Raw genomic sequence first — 23,502 nt, 5'->3', positions numbered from 1 at the left:
GACAAGTAACTCACAAGGACTAGCAGTTCGGTCCCTTCAATCAAAATACAATAATCGCCAATACTCATAAAGAACCGAACTCCATCTTCTCAATTCCACATTCATAATCACAATCTCAATATATAAATCAACCACATATCTATAAACAATTAACAATCTCATAAATGTAAGTTGAGTAGGATAATCCCTACCTGGCAAGCAAATACTCCAATCACAAGCAAATTCGAATAATTGCAATCCAATTAACAAAGCTTCTCAAAACTCCGTCACCTAATGAAATAATAATTTATCCGATATTAATTATTTATACTTTATTTATAATTCAATATCAATTATACATTAATTACTTATTATTAATTATAATATTACGATATTCTAAAACCCGATAAAATTAAAAACCCGAGTCACCCACTCAACTTGTGATGACCCACGTTATACATCAACACAACCCACAATTACAACACGTTTGAAAACCGTGTTACACCACCCCCACTTAACCCGTGTAAAAACCCATCACCAACACCCCAAACAACCCACGACACACCACCACCTCAGCCCCACCGTGACCAAAACCCCACCACGACTGACCAATCCCCCACAAAACCACCACACTTGTCCTAAAATCCGAGCCCTAGCAACGATCACTACAACCTTTACAAAATTTACCGAAAACCCGTCATCAACAACCACCGCATACAAAGCACCCCGCCAACATCACCACAGCCACCACTACCACATCTGGACACCACCGTTGACACCTCTGTCCCACGGTGACACCAGGGGTGGTCCCCTTTCCCCGGTACAGCCACCAATACGGCCACGGTTTCCGTCTTAAGATGGTGACATCCTTCCCTTGTTTTCCTCTGTTTAACGTTTTTCCAGCCACCAACCACCGCAAACCGCCACCTTCGACCACCAAGACACCACCATGGTAGTCGACACCCCCTCCCAGTCTTAACCCATCCTAGCTTAGGTTTAATTAGTCGAGTTTCATGGGTCCAATTCCCTTAAACCTCCTTTCGACATACCCCAACAACGAACCCAAACAGCCACCACCCAAAACCCTTTGAAACACCCCTCTCCCGTCGGTCAAAGGTGGTAAAAGAAGGTCATCAGTGGTACCTGATGATCCACGGTCACAACTATGGTCACGGCTTGTCCTACAGTGGTCTAGTTTACAAGTTATAGCGTAGCAAAGAGTATACATGAGACGGTCTTACCTCGAGTTAATTTAATTAGCGAAGTTAATCTCGTGAATATCCAACGTCGATTCCAATTCTATCCCCTTTGTGAATTCTTCAGATTTATTATCAATAACATGGTCTATGGTTTCAACTATTTATATAGGTAGGTTAAGGTTATAAGAAATTAATTAGGAAATATGTAGTTTACCATAATATTAATATTATACACTTATATTATTATTATTAGTATACTCGTATTACTACTATAATTACAACATAATTATTGAGTATTATTATTCTATAAATTATCGTATTTTGTTATTGCTCAATTGTCATCCCGACTCGTTGTTTTATTATTTTATTAATTATTTCCATCTAACAACATAATCCGCAATTATTATAATTAATAAATATAACTAATCAATATGTTATAAAATATGATTTATAAAATATAATTAAAATACGGGGTATTACACAAATGGGGTATATATAGTGGGGATTCACTAGGTTAACTAAGGCTAAATTAGTAATTACACTTTTGAGTTTAGAGCAGGGAAACGCCAGTATTTTTGGAAGGATGGGCATCTTTCTTGAAGCTTGAAGAAATGAATTTTGACTGCCTTGGAATCCGTGCGTCTTAGGTACGGGACGGGCGGATTCGGTGGTCTGGGCTCGGGCGTCTTTGAGAGAAGACGGGCGGATTCTGGAGATTCTGCCCGGGCGTCTTTGAGAGAAGACGGACGGATTCTGGAGATTCTGCCCGGGCATCTTTGGGGGAAGACGGGCGTCTTCTGAAAAGACGGGCGGATTCTCTTCCAGTGAATTTTCTTGTTTTTCCCAGCCAGAAGACGGCCGTCTTGTGGGAAAGACGGGCGTCTTGAGGGGAAGACGGGCGTCTTGGCGAACAGCTTCTTTGTTTGAGCTCGGATTGTAAAACGGACGTCATTTTCTCATTCGGACTCCTATTGGAGTGATTCAAAAGCCTAGATCACTTGTTTTTTCGACGCCGTTCCATCTAAAATATTTTCAGAGCCAAAAGAGCAACCCTTGGTTCGGTTTTCGAGCGATTTCTTCTTATAATGCCTTCCCTCTCGTCATTCTTACTTTTAACCCTTTGATCCTTCTATATACACTTTATTCCAACATCTTTGGTCATCATTCTTGCCTCCTCTTCATACTAGTCCATCTAATATCATCAATAAGCTTCTAAATATGCACGAAAGACGGGAATTTCTGCCTTATTATCTCTTTTTCTACAAAACATATGAAATGCGATAGAAAAGCAAATAGGAAGGTTTTGACGGATAAAATGGCCATGAAATGCTATATTAGTATGCAAAATAGGCTTAATTAGGGGACTAAATGTGCGCAAATAATGTTCACATCAAATATCCCCAAACCGAACCTTTACTCGTTCCGAGTAAAGAGGTGACTAAAACTAGACCTTTATTTAAACTATCCTAATAATATAACCGATATGAGACAATTAGCGGGTCTCACTCCGCCCCTTCAACTCACAACAAGACAACCATGAGGTAGGATGCCTTCTTGCAAGGCAAGGTGGGTCTTGCCAAAATGGCGACACATCCAAACATTAAAGCACACAAAATCAAGTAATGGATGCATCTACAAAAGAATAGCCACTTTCCTCATCTAAGTGGCGGAAATTATCTACAAGGGAAGCAATTCAAGGGTACACACTCCTTCATAGATGCAATTTCTTCAAACTACTAAGCCTAGAAGGATACCAATAAATCACCTCCAAGTTGTGTCAAGCTAGGGTACCTTTGTCCTCAATCGTTAAATGATTTTGTCAAGAGTAGACTCCCTATGGTGTTAGAAACACTGGAGGATCGCGGAATTCCCCCTCTTGCCTAGACAAGAAGAAGGGTCGTCCCCTCTATACCATGCACAAAAATGGATACGATGGATAAAGGGATCGATAGTATTTGAGTTTCATTTGGGAGTTTGCTTTTGTTGTTGTTTTTCCCCCAATTTCTTGTGGCATATAACATTTGAGAACACTTTCTTGCCATTTCTTTGATATTTGGCATTTCAATACTTGACAACTTTCAACTTTTTGCATTTTCTTTTTGAACATTTTCAAAGTCACCCCATATGTAGTGAGGGTGCCTTATATTTGAAGCTTTAGGAGTCTATTTTTGCTCCTCTTTTCTTTTGATGCAATTTGCAAACTTTTCTTTTCTTTTTCGTTTCTTTGAACTCAAATCAATTTCTTTTTGTGCCCATTCCCTTTGATGACAAAAATATGGTAGAACATGGATGATGGATGGATGGATGCATGGTTTCAAGGGTCACCTTGGAATAAACGGTAGCCAAGGAGTTATCACACCACAAGGTACTCTTGACTAGGCCTTAATCCATGGGTCAAAGGATACTAGCATGACACATCCTAGGGTGTTTTACAAGTATTCTAACAAGGAAAGTCTTAAGAAGAAAAAAGCATCTACTAGGGCCTATATGCACTTGTCAAGTTTCCCGAGTAGACGGTTTCGCAAAATTTTTCTAACATGCAACTACATGCCATGATGCAACTAGCATATAAACATCCTAATGCAAATGTTTCTACCAACTAATATGCCAAATAATCTAAATACAAGTCCTAAATTCACATTGTTTATACCGCATCAATCAAAATAAAGCCACATAGTCATCAACATAAAGAGGAAAAAAGAGATTGGAAAGATCATACCATGCGGTCTTCAATATCCGCATGTCTCGGATGTGGCGTAGTCAATCAATGTGAACAAGGATAGACAAACATAATATATACAATAATATATATAAGAATACACTACAAAGGAAATGAACATGTTTTTGGATTTTTCAATTTTTCAATTTTTATGGTTTTTGATTTTATGAAATTAAAGGACATATTTTTGTGATTTTTCGAAATTTTTCAATTTTTATGCATTTTTGGAATATAAATTCCCATCCCCCACTTTATTTTGGACATTGTCCTCAATGTACATGTAGGAGTAGGAATAAAAAGGAAATACATGTTTTTGGATTTTTGATTTTTTTGAAATAAAGCACAAATGCAATGATATGATATGATATGAATGAATGCATGCTCTAACTAAATGCAATTCTATATGACATATATAACAAATGAATGCAATCTAATCTATATTATATGATGCATGATTTCTAGTAAACTATGGTCACTTATGATCAAACCTCCCCAAACCGATTTAAACAGTATTTCTAGTGTAGAAATGAATAGGTTTGGCCATTAGTAACTATACATGAATTCTAATCTATATGTTACTATCTACATGAATCATGTGGGATAAATACAATGTAAACTAATCTAATCATGTGAGGTATATTACAATGCAAACTATACTATATGAACTAACTAAAGCAAATGCAATATAATACAAATGCAAGCTAAATGTATATGTATATAACTAAATGCAAGTGTAAATGTAATGCAAAGTTAAAGGAAAGGATATCTTACAAATGGTGGTTTGAGGGAGGACTCCACCAAACTCATTCAATTTGTAGAAATTCTTGTCCATAGAGCTCAAGGCTCTTAAAAGAAGATCAAAAGCTTGTGAACAAGCTCCAAATAAGCACAAGTATGGTTTGCTTAACTTCAAGACGAAGCTTGGCCAAAGGAATTTGCCATTCATTGTTGTTTTCTTCCTCTTCTTGGCACTTGGATATTCACGATGCTTCAAACCAATTAGACCATGATTCCTTTCATCACTAGGTATGAAGTATGGTTTATTGTCGTCCGGAGACTTCCACTTACCACCTTCTCTTTTACTTTCGGTGATGATGATAGCATTTGAATTTATCAATCCTTCATGAGTAGAAGGAGAATCCTTATGACCTTGATGACCGAGTTCCTTGGAAGTGGACATTGTGGGTGCCAAATTTCCACAAGTAGCTTCACGTGCAAGTTTCTCTTTGAGCTTTGCCACCAAGTAGCTTTTGTATGATGCCTTGACCTTTTGAAGAAGGTCCACCATATCCTCTCCAACAATCATTGGCTCCATGGTAGGGGCCAAGTAGTCTTCATGGGAAATGGGGAAAAGGAATTCATCTTCTTCATGGAAGCATACCTCAAACTTCTCAAGGATGGGCTCCTCAAGTAAGGCAATCTCACAACTCCATTCCTCTTCTTCATTGCAAGACACATATCCCGCATAAGCTTCTTCCATAGGCTTGTCATCATCGCTATCTCCATATGAATCATAAATGGGGGCTTCACTCCTCTTCATTAATTCTTCCTCCACCATCTCAACATTCACATCAAATGATACACCCTCATACTCACAAAGGTTAAGAGTATTTTGCTTACTCAACCTCATATCTTCTTCGTCAAACACCACACTTTCATATTCAAAAGAGCTCAAAGAAATTGGCTCTTCCCACTTCTCATTTTCCATATCAAAGGTTACTACTTCAAATTCACATTCATGATCAATGTCCAAGGAGTGGTGAGGAGTGGTTTCTTGGGATTCTCTCATTTGGGCAATTTGAATCTCTAATGCCTTACCTTGGGCAACAATGCCTTGAAGAACATTGTCCCTCTTTTGGCTCTCCTCTATCATTTGTTTGAAGAAGTTTTGTTAATCTCCCATCATTTGGAGAATCACATTTTGAATGGGTTCATTTTCTTGTTGTGGGTAGGTGTGAAAGTGGTTGTATTGTGGCAATTGAAGCTCATTATAAAATGGGTATTGAGTGGGTGGTTGTTGTGGATATTGGATGTGGTGATTTTGGTAGGAAAAATTGGGGTAGTAGTTAGGATTTTCATTGTATGAGTTGTAAGGTAGGTTTGTGTTGACTTGCTCCTCAAACTCCCCATACCCATAGTCATACTCAAAAGATCCAACACATACTCCATATGTCAAGTCTTGAGCCATCATAGCTAAGACAAGGAAACAACTACAAGCATGGAAACTACACAAAAACGGTAAGAACAATCCTTGAGGAACAAGTTCCTCAAGGTGAAAGCAAAATCAAAATAGACAAGCAAGTAAGAACTTAATCACATAGCACCATCCCCGGCAACGGCGCCATTTTGATAGGACAAGGGTTGGTCGTCACACATCCAATCAAACACATTTATAATACTCAACATACATCTAGTTAGCGGTAAGTCGAGATCGATCCATGGGACGGTGTGCTTTGGGTTCTAAGTCTATCTATCTCAATTTATGCTTGTGTCACGATTTGTTTGGGTTTGTAGTTGTGTTCTAGACTAATAAAAGCAATAAAGTAGAACAAGCAATAAAAGGAAAGATGTAAACAAATGATTAAAAGTGCTAGGATATCATGGGGTTAAAGGGATTCATGGTGTTGATCATACAAACATGTTTACAAAGTTGTAAGCAATTAATGTTGTGGAGGAACCGAGTTGGTTTATGTCTTACGGTTCATAGGAAGGGTTGGGTCCCGGAGCTGAATCGATTAGATTGTACAACACCTACAAGTCGACTTACTTTCCTCCTATTCAACTTCTATACATGGTCTAACAAGACTCGAGTTGGTTTATATCTTACAAGTCAAGTTGAGTTGATAAGAGATGGTAAAAATGCAAGGATTCATAGGCTTAGCATTTCATCAAACATAACATGTGCATAAAGTTGACATCACAACAAGCAAGCAATTTAATCATGTGAACATATTAGATTAAGCATGAATCAATCCCATGGTTTCCCCTAATTACCCACTAATCCTAGCTAAAAGACTACTCGCTCATTATCATGGGAAACATGTCATTAATGGTGTCAAACATCACAACAAGTATAAACATGATAATAGAATGAAGAAATGAACAATTAAGGTTAAAGGGTAAAGGAATTATACCAAACTTGAGGTGATCCAAATAATAAAGCAAAGAATAATAGAAGAAACTTGATTGATTGATGAAGGGTTGTCAATCCTCCAATAATAACCCAATAATTTTCAATTACACAAAAGTAACAAACTTGAATAATAAACTTGAACAATAATTAAGGAGAGATTAATGTGAAATTTGGGGAAATATTAATGAGTAACCTATTCTAATCTACTCCTAATCTAATCTAAAGAAGGATTTTCTACTCTAAAAACTTGATGATTTGATTATTACAAATGGGGTATATATAGTGGGGATTCACTAGGTTAACTAAGGCTAAATTAGTAATAACACTTTTGAGTTTAGAGCAGGGAAACGCCGATATTTTTGGAAGGATGGGCATCTTTCTTGAAGCTTGAAGAAACGAATTTTGACTGCCTTGGAATTCGTGCGTCTTAGGCACGGGACGGGCGGATTCGGTGGTCTGGGCCTGGGCGTCTTTGAGAGAAGACGGGCGGATTCTGGAGATTCTGCCAGGGCGTCTTTGAGAGAAGACGGGCGGATTCTGGAGATTCTGCCCGGGCGTCTTTGGGGGAAGACGGGCGTCTTCTGAGAAGACGGGCGGATTCTCTTCCAGTGAATTTTCTTGTTTTTCCCAGCCAAAAGACGGGCGTCTTGTGGGGAAGACGGGCGTCTTGGGGAAGACGGGCGTCTTGAGGGGAAGACGGGCGTCTTGGCGAACAGCTTCTTTGTTTGAGCTCGGATTGTAAAACGGACGTCATTTTCTCATCCGGACTCCTATTGGAGTGATTCAAAAGCCTAGATCACTTGTTTTTCGACGCCGTTCCATATAGAATATTTTCAGAGCCAAAGGAGCAACCCTTGGTTCGGTTTTCGAGCTATTTCTTCTTGTAATGCCTTCCCTCTCGTCATTCTTACTTTTAACCCTTTGATCCTTCTATATACACTTTATTCCTAAATCTTTGGTCATCATTCTTGCCTCCTCTTCATACTAGTCCATCTAATATCATCAATAAGCTTCCAAATATGCACGAAAGACGGGAATTTCCGCCTTATTATCTCCTTTTCTACAAAACATATGAAATGCGATAGAAAAGCAAATAGGAAGGTTTTGACGGATAAAATGGCCATGAAATGCTATATTAGTATGCAAAATAGGCTCAATTAGGAGACTAAATGTGCGCAAATAATGTTCACATCAATTCGTTGGGAAAGTACAAAGCTAAGATAGTATGTCATCAAAAGAAAGTGTCTTTGAGAGGTCCTAAGGGTGTTAGCGTGTCTTATCGTTGGTTTGTGGTCAAACCCAAAGTTAAGTTGATTGCAGCTGTGACCTTGAAGTCCTATCTGAGGAAGGGATGCCCTTTGATCTTGTGCCATGTGAGAGATGACCGGATAGAGAGTCCGACGGTTGATCAGATACCAGTGGTGGGCGAGTTTGCATATGTCTTTCCAGAGGAGATTCCGGGGTTGCCACCGAAGAGGGAGATAGATTTCACGGTTGAGTTGAAACCGGGGACGGGGCCAATCTCTAAGGCACCATACCGGATGGGTCCTAAAGAGATGGAGGAGCTCAGGAAGCAGTTAGATGATCTGATAAGGAAGGGATACATTAGACCTAGTGTATCACTATGGGGAGCACCAGTTCTTTTCGTGAAGAAGAAAGATGGGAGCTTGAGGTTGTGCATAGACTACATGGAGCTGAACCAAGTGACGGTGAAGAATAAGTATCCTTTGCCAAGGATAGATGACCTATTTTATTAGTTGAGTGGTGCATCAGTCTTTTCCAAGATTGATTTGAGGTCAGGGTACCATTAGGTGAAGATTAGAGAGGTGGACATACCAAAGACAACTTTCACGTCGAGGTATGGCCATTATGAGTATCTGGTGATGCCGTTTGGGTTATCTAATGCATCGGTTGTGTTTATGGATTTGATGAACAGAATCTTCAGACAGTTTTTGGACAAGTTTGTGGTGGTGTTTATCGATAACATCTTAGTCTACTCCAAGACTAAGGAGGAGCATGAGGAGCATCTGAGGATTGTGTTGCAGACCTTGAGGGAGCATGAGTTATATGCTAAGCTCTCCAAGTGTGAGTTCTGGTTAGAGAGAGTTGCTTTTCTGGGGCATGTGATCTCTAAGGATGGGGTAGCTGTGGATCCGGCAAAGATTGAGGCAGTGACAAAGTGGGAAGCACCAAAGAATGTTGCTGAGATCAGGAGTTTCTTGGGTTTAGCTGGATACTACAGACGGTTCGTGAAAGATTTCTCCAAGATTGTTAGACCTATGATAGCTTTGATGAGAAAAGAGAACAGGTTTCGTTGGGATGAGAGTCGTGAGACGGCGTTCCAAACATTAAAGGAGTATTTGACCACAGCTCCTATCCTAGCATTGCCTGAAGGGATTGAGAACTTTGAGGTTTATACAGATGCCTCAAAGAATGGGTTGGGATGTGTGTTGATGCAGAACGGTAAAGTGATTGCCTATGCTTCTAGGCAATTGAAGCCTTATGAGGAGAACTATCCTACACATGATCTAGAGTTGGGTGCAGTGGTGTTTGCTCTTAAGATTTGGAGACATTACCTTTATGGGGCGACCTTTAAGGTATTTTCTGATCACAAGAGTCTCAAGTACATCTTCACTCAAAAGGAGTTGAACATGAGACAGAGGAGGTGGATGGAGCTGATTGGCGATTATGACATGGATATTATCTACCATGAAGGGAAAGTCAATGCTGTTGCAGATGCTTTGAGTAGGAAGAGTGTACATTCTTTGTGTACAACTTTATCTTTGATGAGATTGAGAGATGAGGTGAGGTGGTTTGGGATACATATGATGTAGAGAGGGGATGCCATGGGAGATTTGACAGTGCAGCCTGATCTTTATGATGATATTCGAGGTAAACAGGCGTTGGATCCTAAGTTAGTTGAGTGGAGAGCTGGAGTAGAGAAAGGGACAGTGTCTCGGTTCTCTATTCATACAGATGGTAGTTTGAGGTTTGATGGTAGGTGGTGTGTCCCTAATGATGAGGAGCTGAAAAAGACAATCATGATAGAGGCACATTGTACACCGTATTCAGTACATCCAGGTGGTGACAAGCTGTACAAGGATTTAAAGAACACGTTCTGGTGGCCTGGGATGAAGAAAGAAACAGCTGAGTTTGTGGCTCGTTGTTTGACATGCCATAGAGTTAAAGGGGAACAGCGATGACCACAAGGTAAGATTCAGTCTTTAGAGGCACCTGAGTGGAAGTGGGAATCCATTTCTATGGATTTTATCGTGGGTTTGCCAAAGAGTCAACAGGGTAACAATATGATATGGGTAATAGTGGATCGACTGACCAAGTCAGCTCACTTTGTGCCAATGAAAGATACATGGACTAAGGCACAATTAGCTATGGCTTATCGGAAGAATGTGTTAAAGTTACATGGAGTCCCTAAGGACATAGTATCTGACAGAGATGCGAGATTCATCTCAATGTTTTGGAAAGAGTTGCAGGAATCTTTGGGAACAACTTTGAAGGTGAGTACAACATTTCATCCTGCGACAGACGGTCAGACTGAGAGAACGATCAAGACTCTTGAGGATATGTTGCGAGCTTGTGTGATGGACTTTGGTGGTAGCTGGGAACAGAGGTTGGATTTGATAGAGTTTTCTTACAATAACAGCTATCACACTAGTATTGGTATGGCACCGTTTGAGGCCTTATATGGGAGGAGATGTAGGAGTCCGATTTGTTGGGACGACAGTGCTGAGGCAGTGGTTCTAGGACCAGAAATGGTATATGAGATGGTTGAGCAAATTAAGATGATCAGGGAAAGGATGAGAGCAGCTCAGGATAGGCAAAAGAGTTATGCAGATCTACATCGCCGGGATATAGAGTTTCAGGTTGGGGATAAGGTCCTTCTGAAAGTGTCTCCTATGCGTGGGGTTATGAGATTTGGGAAGAAAGGCAAGCTGAGTCAGAAGTTCATAGGGCCTTATGAGATCTTAGAGCGGGTTGGAGAGGTTGCTTATCGTTTGGCTTTGCCAGCTGCGATAGAGAGGGTGCATAATGTGTTTCATGTATCTCAGCTGCGGAAGTATGTGAGTGATCCGTCACATGTGTTAGAGGCAGATAGCCTAGAGCTAGATGAGTCCTTGTCATATCTTGAGGTGCCTAAGCAGATTCTTGACCGAAAGGTTAGGAAGACTAGGAGTGGTGAGACAGTTTTGCTTAAGATCCTTTGGTCTAATCACGAGTCTGAGGAAGCTACATGGGAGGCAGAGGAGGCCATGAGAGAGTGTTACCCATTCCTTTTTTATCAGGTATGTATGGTTACGCGGACGTAACCTTGTTTCTTTTAGGGGGGTATGAGATGATCGCAAAGAGTTTTTAAGAGTTTTTACATCTTCTTTTTATGTTTGTTGTGGTTGAGTCGGGTTGAGTTTGGGTTAGTAACATGTTTTATGTTGAGTTTTGTTTTGGTTGTTGAGTCGGGAGTGTAGTAGTGTGTGTCTTTGTTTTGTTGTGATTTGAACTTCGGGGACGAAGTTCTTTTTAAGGAGGGAAGACTGTAATACTACGGTTTTATGAGCCTCTGGGTACTCTATCGAGTGGGCCTTACTCTGTCGAGTAAGGGTGTTTTACGATTTAAAACAGTTTCTGACCTGTTGGTACTCGATCGAGTAGCCTTGATACTCGATCGAGTAGGCGGCACTCGATCCAGTATGTCAGTTACTCGATCGAGTAGACGGTTTACGAGGGGATGATTTGTCGGGTTTTGTTAATAATACGTTTTAATATATAAACACTTCCGTCACTTTCTTAATACACTTTTACAAACCTAATTACTTTCAAAAGAGAAAACAATCTACGTTCTTCGCATCAATCGCATTATTGGCAAATCCCGGAGCTTGGAAGGTCGGAATTCACCTTTCTTTACACCTTTGTGATCGTTGCGTTGAGGGTAAGATCTACATACTGTTTTTATGGTATTTCGTTAAAGTTAGTTAAACCCTAATTTGAGGATTTGGGGGTTTTGTTGTGTTTCTTTATTGGTAGTAATTGTATGATTGTATGTTAGGAGGAGGATTCGTAGAAGAGGCCTTTTGATAACAGCTGTTGAGATCGTCTGATTGTGTTGCTTTCCAGGTAGGGTTTCCCTACTCAGTATTAGTCCCATAATGTGTTGGTGGTGATTTGTGATTGTTGATTGTTATCATACGAGTATTGTGACGGTTGTTGGTTTTGATTGCTGTTTAATAGTTGTGATTGTTTGTATCTGTCTGTGTTCTTTGGGGCGCGTCCCAAGCTGAGTGGAGTCATTTGCGGGAGTGGCTTCACGCCCATTATTCGCCTTCTATGGAACCCGCCACAGAAGGGATGTGCATATTAATGGATTTGGGTTTATCGCTCGATGGAGATGAGCGGGGATTAGGTGGGAACGGCTGCGGTCCCCCACTAGCGGCGTGGAGTGACCTTTTGCGATGGGCACTCTGGCAGGGCTACACACTTTAGTGTGTAGTCAGTATTGTGGAGTTGGTGATGGAGTTCGGAGTATATCTGTAATTTTTGAGCTGTGTTGATTGTTGTGCTGTTGGATTATATAAATTGTGTGATTAGTACTGACCCCGTTTATTGTTTTAAAAATTGTTGTGATCCATTCGGGGATGGTGAGCAGTTGTTGAGCAGGTATGAGTCGAGTTACATGGGATAGCTGGGATGTGCCACTTTCAGATGATAGAGTCTTCCGCTGTAGCCTGAGTAGTTTGTTAGACATTTCATTTAGTTGAGTAGACAGTTGGTTTTGAGAACATGTAATCGTATTTTGGTATTTGGTTTTGGATTGTATCCTTTTCACTAAATTTATACTATTTAAATGTTGTTTCGTTATTGTCTTATGATTATCATTGCCTCGGGGAACCGAGATGGTAACATCTTTATACCTGGGTGGTCCTGGTAAGGCACTTGGAGTATTGGGATGTTACATCTTATGGCTCATGAACTTGTCCTGGATGACGATGAGGCCGTGTCCAGTAACAGTAAGAGAATGGCTCTACAAGCTTCTAATAAAGAAGATGTCGATGCTGAAATAGAGGACGAAACGGTTTTGTTTTCTAAACGATTCAATAAAAGAATTTTTAGAAATAAGCAAGCAAAATCGTTTAATAACAACAACAAGTTCTATAATAAGAAAACTTCTGAGTCTAAGAATACGTTTGCTAATAGAGGATGCTTCAAGTGCGGAGAATCCAGTCATGTGATTAAGAATTATCCCACATGGGAGAAAATTAAAGACAAAGCAAAGCGTGAGAAGACTAAGAAAGAGTTCAAGCAAGTAATGATGGCATCGTGCTGGGGAGATCTTGACACGGAGGACGACGAAGGATTTGAAGAAGAAGAAGTTGCTAACCTATGCCTAAGAAACGTAAGTCTTGATCTATTTTCAGACGATGACAAAGATAACATGGACTCCTATTGCTTCTTCCTAGGAGATTCAGAAGAAGAAGAAGAAGAAGAAGAAGAAGAAGAAGAAGAAGAAGAAGAAGAAGAAGAAGAAGAAGAAGAAGAAGAAGAAGAAGAAGAAGAAGAAGAAGAAGAAGAAGAAGAAGAAGAAGAAGAAGAAGAAGAAGAAGAAGAAGAAGAAGAAGAAGAAGAAGAAGAAGAAGAAGAAGAAGAAGAAGAAGAAGAAGAAGAAGAGGTAAGCTATCTTGAACTCAAGAAAAGCGTTAAGAATTTGTCTAAAAATGCTTTAATTGAACACTTTGAGAAATCTCTTGATAAATGTCATGAACAAGATTTGGAGTTGAAAGATTTAAAAGAGCAAATTCTTGATATTGCTGAAGAGAATCATCTCCTTAAAGCAAGGCCAAGAAGCTCAAATCTAAAGTTACAGCGAATTTGGCTACAACTTCAGATGTGAAAAATGCTGAGAAAAAGGCTTTTGAGTCTAAATTTATAGCTAATGAAGCTATAACCTCAAATATGAAACTCATCATTAAGCATGTTCAAGCCAAGGTTACAACTAATGAAGCTATAACCTTAGAATTGAGGAAAGTCAAAGAACTTCTTGAGTCAAAGGCTACAGTTAGAGAAGCTGTGATCTCAGATCAAAAGAAGGAAATTGACTCTCTAACTCAGCAATTAAAGGAATCTAAAACTGTTCTTTTAAATACAAAAAGAACGCATACTGAGATGGTACGAGTTCTCAACGAGAGATTTCAAAACTTTCGTGACAATTATGAAGAGACTCATCCTCCCAAGGTTGTTCAGTTAGACCATTCCAAATGCGATAAAGAGATTCAGTCTTTAAAAGACTTACTCTTACATGCTAGAAAGGTCCACGAAAAGTGGGAAGGTAGCACACGTGTCCTAAACATCCGAACTGAGCAATTAGACAATAATATGAAAATGGGATTAGGACATGAGTGATATGGTCATAGAGACCACTCTAAATTCAAATCATCTCCTTCCGAACGAGATTTCAGGAAGAGAAAATATGTCAATCTACCAGAATATTTGATTTGCAATTACTGTTGTCATGCGGGTCATATCCAAGAAAACTATGTCAAATACGTTCAGGATTTAAGAAAAGGAATCAACTATGTTAAAGCAACTGACACTTTTAGAGGATAATGACTTCCCCTAATCTGAACCTAGTACGAGTGAAGAACATAACAATGATCATCGTTGGTTCTATGATATGAGCTTTGACTTTAAGAAGGCTACCGAATTGAAACAGTCACCTAAGTCTAAAGAGTCTTTCAAAACTAAAGCTCCCCCAAAACAACCTGAAAGACCACGTCATGGAGAACCTAAAACACAATCAAAGTCGGTCCCCAGACAAGCCTATTCGTTTCCAAAATGAAAGACTATTAGACAAGTTTGGGTTAGAAAAGATTTAGTTTTTAGAGTGATTAACGTCAAAGGACCCAACTTAGCTTGGGTACCTAAAAACTGTATCTAATTATTTTGCAGGTTGTGGTGAAAGAAAATAATCTATGGTACCTTGATAGTGGATGTTCAAGGCACATGACTGGAGATGTAAATTTATTTCTTTCACTTGAACCCTTCGACGGAGGTAAAGTTACATTTGGTGACAATAAGAAGGGTAAGGTTATTGGTATTGGTAAAGTTAGTATATCCTCTTCTCATGCTATTAGTGATGTTTATCTTGTTAGTAGTCTCAAGCACAATTTACTGAGTATCTCTCAATTATGTGACAAAGGAAATAAAGTTGTCTTTCATTCAGATTCCTGTCGAATAATAATTGAAGGAACAAGTAGTGTTGTGCTTGAAGGACAGCGTAAAAGGAATGTTTATATGATTGATTTAAATAATATTCCTACTAACTCGTTCACATGCATGCATGAAAGTTACAACAGATGATCCTTGTCTTTGGCACAAAAGATTTGATCACATTAGTTCTACTACCTTGAATAAATTAAAGAGATATGATTTGGTTGAAGGACTTCCCTCAATCAAATTTGATCAAGAAACTTTATGTGACTCGTGTGCTCGTTGCAAACACGTGAGATCATCGTTCAACCTAAGAGAATGGTAAGCACCAATGAACCACTAGAACTCGTGCATATGGATCTATGTGGCCCAATAACGGTAAAAAGTAGAGGCAGATCCAAGTATGTCTTCGTTCTAGTTGATGATTACTCTAGATATGTTTGGCCAATATTTCTCAATTCAAAAGATGAAACTTTCGAAGAGTATGTAGTTCTAATGAAGCTTGCCCAAAATAAGTATAAATCAAAATTGATTTCTATTCGCACGAATCATGGCACCAAATTCGATAACCATGCCTTTATAGAATATTGTAGGGAGAATGGTGTTGGGCATAACTTCTCAGCACCATGAACCCCACAACAAAACGGTGTCATGTAGAACATTGGAGAACATGGCACGCACTATGTTGTTATGTAGCGGTCTACCTCGTAATTCTTGGGCCGAAGCTATTAGTATTGCATGCTATGTACACAATTGTGCTTTGATTAGACCAATCCTCAAGAAGACTCCTTACGAGCTTCTTAGAGGACATAAACCCAACATATCATATCTACGTTGCTTTGGGAGCAAATGTCTTGTCCATAATAATGGTAAAAATAGATTAAGCAAATTCGATCCCAGAAGTGATGAAGCTGTATTTGTCGGCTATTCTAATCACAATAAAGAATATAAGGTTTGTAATAAGACAACCTTATGCATCGAAGAAAGTGTTCATGTTATTTTTGATGAGAATAATATGTTTGATAAAGCTGAGCAGGATGAGGAAGAAGATTTGAACGAACCTGATTTTTGACTATCTAGGGATGTGTTAGTTATTTAGACCATGTTAATACTCATCTTATGATATTAAAATTACAAATTAATTTAATATGGTCTAAATCTACATGCATGCAAATAAAAATATAAAAAAAATGGTATAAAACCATCTTAAGACAAAAATCCTTACAATGGTTTAAGGCAAGTAAGGGCACTACAAAGGTCTCCTACCTTTGTAGTTCTTGAGCTATAGGAATATGGATGATCCTCGAAATACACCACAATTACCAAAATAGATAATCTCCTTTGGATGCACCCAAGATTAAACCAAAAAATCCTAATAATTACTAACTAGATAATTAGTAGGATAACCTTGTATACTATGTAATATTATTACACTAATAATATTAGTTTATGTATATTATAGTTTTGTGAATTATTTTTGATGATGATCAACAATTTGATCAAGTTTTTGATGAGAAAATATGAAGAAAATAAGGTTTTTTTTTTCTTTCTCTTTTTCTCTTCAATATGGCACGACCAAGGGTCTATTTTGAGGTTTTTTTGGTCTCCAAAAGCATCATCTAATGAGTGTAAATAGTGAGGTATTTATAGAGAACAAAATGTAAAGAAATGAGTTAAACATTTCTTAGTGGGTTATGCCACATGTAATAACACTTATCTTATACAAGTCTCAACCCACATGTAATATTTTGGTCCATTTCGATTTCCGACATTTGTCCCACAAATGCTTAGAAGTCTTATATTTAATTATCTTACATAATTAAATATTAATTTAATTATTTAACAGTTAAATAATACAAATTAACCACTAATGATTACTTAACTATTAAGTAATCATGAGACCATTTTATCAACATATATTATGTCAATACTACCCCATTTAGCTAATTTTACAACCTCTTGTAAATTAAAATAACTAATTATCTTTACCTCAAAACATATACATATATCGTATAAATTTAATTAATTAACAATTAATTAATAAATTCTAATTTATATTTATAAATTAATTATCACATAATTAAATAATAAATCCTCTTGGCCCGAGTTCGTAACCCGTCATCAAATAATACATTCACACGACTTATTAAAACTCAATTAATACAAGGAATTAATTATATCGTATCTCATACAAATAATTAATTTATCCAATTTGGGCATCATCCTATAGGTGTCACCTAAAGGGATCAGCTGATCACCGCCGTCACACGACAGTAATGTCAAACTCTAGTCAGCCAATCATTACCGATTAACGATGACCAGCTGACAAATAAATAAATAAATCCCTGATATTCCTTTTACGAGATTTATTATGTAAACGCACTTATTGTGGAGGACACTACTCCAACAATCTCCCACTTGTCCGACACAAGTGTGCGTTACCAATTCTCTTGTCCAATAATATCTCCCACGCAATGCAAGATGTCTTTTAGGTCGTTCTCGCACGTGATCATATCATAAAGTGATTTCCTCGATCAGGAGAATGACTGTCTGACCGGATAATCTACTATAGATCGCATCCGAGCGTGGCCACACATTCACAGTCATTTCTCCTCGAGTGGCCTTGAGATAAAATATGACTTAAAAGGACAATCCTGTTGACCTATTTTCTTCATTCGATACAGATCACAATGACCCAGTAAATGCTCATCGGCCTCCTTTTACGGTGCGACCTAGAACAAAAACCAAAGCCACCGGAAAACAGTACCAACTCAGACAAATAGTCACCAGTCTAAAGAATTGACTCGAAGGAATAAATAGAAATCCTCGCCACGACCTAGCAACAAAAGGACTCTATAAACGGTCACTGTCCGACAAATTGTCTCACAATATGCCTATGTAATCGACCAGTCATCACTATGACCATATGACTGTCGAACCTGTCATCTATCGCCTTACAACCTAGTCACTCCGAGACGTCACCTCATTAAGTAACTAGGGACAAAATACAATGTTAATCCAGTTCACTTAATAGGGTTCGACATTGTCACTACAATCTATTTGAATAAAACAAAGTATATAAAATTCAGACATAAAACTGAATATGACGATAAATGCAATTATCATATATGAAATAATAAATACAATATTTTGATTATTACATATCATATAATTTACAACAGTTCTGGCTTTCGTCTCAATCCCATCGAAACTACATGACTATCATGTTTAGATTGAGACAATGGCTTGGTTAAAGGATCAGCGATGTTGTCAGCTGTCCCAACCTTACAAACTGTAATTTCTTTCCTTTCTATTAAATCTTTAATTACATGAAATTTCCTAAGTACATGTCTAGACTTGTTACTAGACTTGGGCTCTTTTGCTTGAAAAATAACCCCACTGTTATCACAATACAAAGTGATAGGATCCTCGGCGGTCGAAACTACTTTCAGTCCCTCTAAAAATTGCCTAATCCAAACAGCTTCCTTTGTAGCTTCAGAGGCTGCAATGTACTCAGCTTCCGTTGTAGAATCAGCAGTCACAGACTCTTTGAAACTTCTCCAGCAAACCGCCCCTTCGTTCAACAAAAAGACAAAACCAGCCTTGGATTTCAAATCATCCCTATCGGTTTGGAAACTGACATCCGTATAACCTCTTATACGTAATTCAGATTCTCCTCCAAACACTAAGAATGAATCTTTAGTCCTTCTCAAGTACTTTAGAATATTCTTGACGGCTATCCAGTGACTCTCACCTGGAGTTTTCTGAAAACGACTCGTTATACTCAAAGCATACGAGACGTCAGGACGAGAACACATCATAGCATACATGATCGATCCAACAACGGAAGCATAGGGAATCGATTTCATGCGTTCAATATCCTTAGGCTCGAGAGGACACTCGTGACTTACTCAAAGTGATCCCACTTCCCATAGGTAGAAAACCTCTCTTGGAGTTTTTCATATTGAATCGGTCAAGAATCTTATCGATATAGGCTTCTTGACTCAATGCTAATATCCTTTTGGATCTATCCCTATAGATCCGGATACCCAAGATGCGCCGAGCTTCTCCCAAATCTTTCATTTGGAAGTGATTTCCCTACCACTTCTTAACAGAAGCAAGCATATCAACATCATTCCCAATGAGTAATATGTCGTCCACATAAAGAAGTAAGAAAACAACTTTACTCCCACTAAACTTCATGTATAAACATGGTTCCTCAACACTTCGAGAAAAACCATTCTGTTTAATAACATGATCAAAACACGATTCCAACTCCTTGACGCTTACTTAAGACCATAAATGGATCTCTTAAGTTTGCATACTTTGTTAGGATTTTTAGGATCCACAAAACCCTCAGGTTGTGTCATGAACACTTCCTCTTCCAGAAACCCGTTCAGGAAAGCGGTTTTGACATCCATTTGCCATATCTCATAGTCATGAAATGCAGCAATCGCTAACATTATCCGAACAGATCTAAGCATAGCAACTGGTGCAAAAGTTTCATCATAGTGTAAACCATAAAACTGGGTGAAACCTTTTGCAACCAATCTAGCTTTGTAGACATCTTTATGTCCATCCATGCCGATTTTAATCTTGAATATCCACTTACACTGAAGAGGTCGAACATCTTTAGGTAAGTCAACCAGGTCCCATACCTGATTATCATACATGGAATCCATTTCGGATTGCATGGCCTCGAGCCATAGCTTAGAGTCAGAACTCATAATAGCTGCTTTATAGGTCTTGGGTTCATCACTTTCTAAAAGTAAAACCTCATAGTCACCATCTTCCTCGATAATACCAAGGTATCTATCAGGCTGGCGACTAACCCTTTCTGACCTCCTAGGTTCAGAGGGAACAATAACTGATTTAGACGTAGAAGGAACATCTTCCTGTATTATCAAATTAGTTTGTGGCTCTTGAACTTCGTCAAGTTCAAATTTTCTACCACTCTGTCTTCTAGAAATAAACTCTTTTTCTAGAAAGACAGCTTCACGAGCCACAAACACTTTGTTCTCGTTACTATTGTAGAAGTAATATCCACAAGTTTCCTTAGGGTAGCCTACAAAATACACTTTTCAGAACGACGTGCAAGTTTATCTTCAGACTTGCTCGTGACATAAGCATCACAACCCCATACTTTCATGTATCGCAGATTCGGGACTTTCCCTTTCCATATCTCATATGGAGTTTTGTCAGTTGCTTTAGTGGGACTTTTATTAAGTGATTGTACAATAGATAAAATGGCAAAACCCCAGAATGACTTAGGTAACTCTGTTTGACTCATCATCGATCGAACCATATATAATAAAGTTTGATTCCTCCTTTCAGCCACACCATTTAATTTTGGTGTGCCAGGAGGAGTTAACTGAGATACAATACCGCAGTTTTTAAGGTGATCTTTAAAGTCATTGCTTAAATATTCCCCATCACGATCTGATCGTAATGCTTTAATCTTCTTATTTAATTGGTTTTCTACTTCATTCTGAAATTCTTTGAACTTATCAAAAGCTTCACTTTTATACCTCATTAAGTAGATATACCCATATCTACTCATGTCATCGGTAAAAGTAATGAAATAGTCATAATTACCTCTAGCAGTGACTGTCATTGGGCTACATACATCAGTATGTATTAAACCCAATAACTCACTAGCTCGAGATCCTTTTCCTAGAAAAGGTGAACGAGTCATCTTGCCAAGAAGACAAGATTCGCATGTACCAAATGATTCGAAATCAAAGGTTTAATTACGCCAGTCGACACTAGTCTTTTAATGCGCTTCTCGTTGATGTGTCCTAATCGACAATTCCATAAATAAGATTGATCAGGATCACCTGTTTTGAGTCTTTTATTATCTAAATGATAAACATCGTTGCAAGTATCTAGAATATAAATACCATTGATTGAAATAGCTTGACTATATACAATCCCATTAAGGGAAAAAGTACAACACTTGTCTTTAATTACAAAGGAAAACCCTTTCGTGTCTAACACGAGATACGGATATTATATTTCTAGATAGCGTTGGTACAAAATAACAATTATTAAGATGTAACTCCAACCCCGAAGCTAAACTAAGTACATAAGTTCCTACTGAGACGACAGCTACTTTAGACCCGTTTCCCATTTGGAGATCGACATCACCCTTGTTTAGCTTTCTTATGCTTTTTAGGCCCTGCAAATGATTACACAAGTGAGAACGACAACCAGTATCTAATACCCAAGTTGTATTTGAAGCATAATTTATGTCTATCATAAAAGATTCAGTTGAGAAATTACATGTCGGCTTCACAATGCCAGCTTTTATGTCATCCAGGTACTTTGTACAATTACGTCTCCAATGTCCCTTGTTATTACAATAATTACAAGTATCTTTAAGAGGATTACCCTTTATAGGTTTTGGCTTGGTAGAGCAATTCGCAATTGCTTTACCTTTGCCCTCCACCTGAACGGGCTTCTTACCTGCGTTCCTCTTAAACTGCTTCTTCCCCTTCACGTTAATCGCAAGCACATCTTTCCTCGTACTCCCACTCAATCCCATGTCCTTCTCTGCTTGCACAAGCAGAGAATGGAGCTCATGTAAACTCTTTTTCATGTTCGTCATATTGTAATTTACCCTAAATTGGGTAAATCCCTTGATGTGCGAGAGAGAGTGGAGCACTCGGTCCACCACAAGTTCGTCGGGGATCTTGCATCCCAACCCCTCTAATGTTTTCACGTACTCAATCATTTTAAGTACGCGTGAACTTACAGGTTGACCATCTTTGAGGTTAGCCTCAAAGAAACGAACTGCGGTGTCATATTGAATTATTCTCGGGGCTTGAGAAAGCATAGTAGAAAGCCTCGAGAATACTTCATGTGCATCGCGAAACTTGACACATTGCCTTTGTAAAGCAGGATCCATTGAAAAAATCAACATTCCTTTTGATAATTTGAAAAGGCCTCCCTTACATCGGCAGTGGCCCTAGTACTAGGCGAAGGAGGAGAGGGATCGACAAGGTACCGTAATTTGCCATCACCTGCGGCAGCTTATCGAAGTTGTTCCTCCCAATCTTTAAAATTACAACCGTCGGCTTTTAAAACATATTTGTTCATAAAAGAACGTAGCCATGAATCTCTAGCTATGGTGACGGTTTCACTAGTAGAAGTCATCGTGATTACTACAAAGGAAATAAAGGAAAGATTAACATTTATCGTCTAGAAATATTTAACTTGTGAAACTATTTAACAAGTTCCCATTTATATAATGATCTCCCACTGAATGATATAAATGATTCCAAGATCCAATTTTATATAAACACGGGCACGGTGGACCGATTCAACCCACATTTATATAAATTTGGTGAGTCAACAACTTTGACTGATTCTACTACTAGAACTCTTGGTTGACGGATTTTCTTAAAATCTATCTTTTAGCCCCAGAATAAATATGGGCACGGTGGACCGATTCAAACCATATTTATCCCGTTGAGTCCAACCAATTTTCACGCTAATAACTTTTATTACCCTACTTACCCAACGTAAAAAGAGTGTACCTCGGTGATCCGAACCTACCTCTAATGAAGAAGGGATTCATAGGTGCTATTATTTGGTAAGGCTTAATCTCAATTTTAAACAAATGTGAGAGATCTTATCAATTTAATTGTCTATCACTTTTAAATGAACTAAATTGGTGAATGCTAGACAATTAAATCGATAACAACAAAAATAAAACATGTAGTGACGATTTGGCATGAATGTATAAATGAATTAAAACAAACAAGTCCTAATATGGCCACCTAGTTAATCTAATTAACTAAAATTATTACACTTCGGTAACCAACTCCTTGGTCCCTTGAGTCTTCATAAATTGACCTCCTTCTTTAGGATTTCGGAACACCTTTCCGAAAACATCGTCTTCATGAAAACTCCGTCTTTAGATGCTTCATCTGATTACTAATAATTAAATTACATAACAATACCCTATTATACAATTTGTAATAAAATTAAAATAAAAACTATTAATTAATTACAAATTAGGCGATACGAAATCGCAATTAATTACAAAACAAGTCGATATTCCCTTACATTACGGGAAATACCAACTTCTGCCTATGGCCATATTAGGAAAAATTACATTATTATAATGTAAAAAAAAATTCATCCAAATGAATAATAAAATGCATTATGGAAAATGACATGCCAAATCGTCTAAGTTACCAACAACGATCATTTGAGCTTGCTTTGACGGAATTTTTACCAATAAAAATTCATAA

The sequence above is a fragment of the Silene latifolia genome, chromosome 10 (genome assembly GCF_048544455.1).
Source record: "Silene latifolia isolate original U9 population chromosome 10, ASM4854445v1, whole genome shotgun sequence".
Taxonomy (NCBI): domain Eukaryota; kingdom Viridiplantae; phylum Streptophyta; class Magnoliopsida; order Caryophyllales; family Caryophyllaceae; genus Silene; species Silene latifolia.
Note: the sequence above shows the minus strand (reverse complement) of the source record.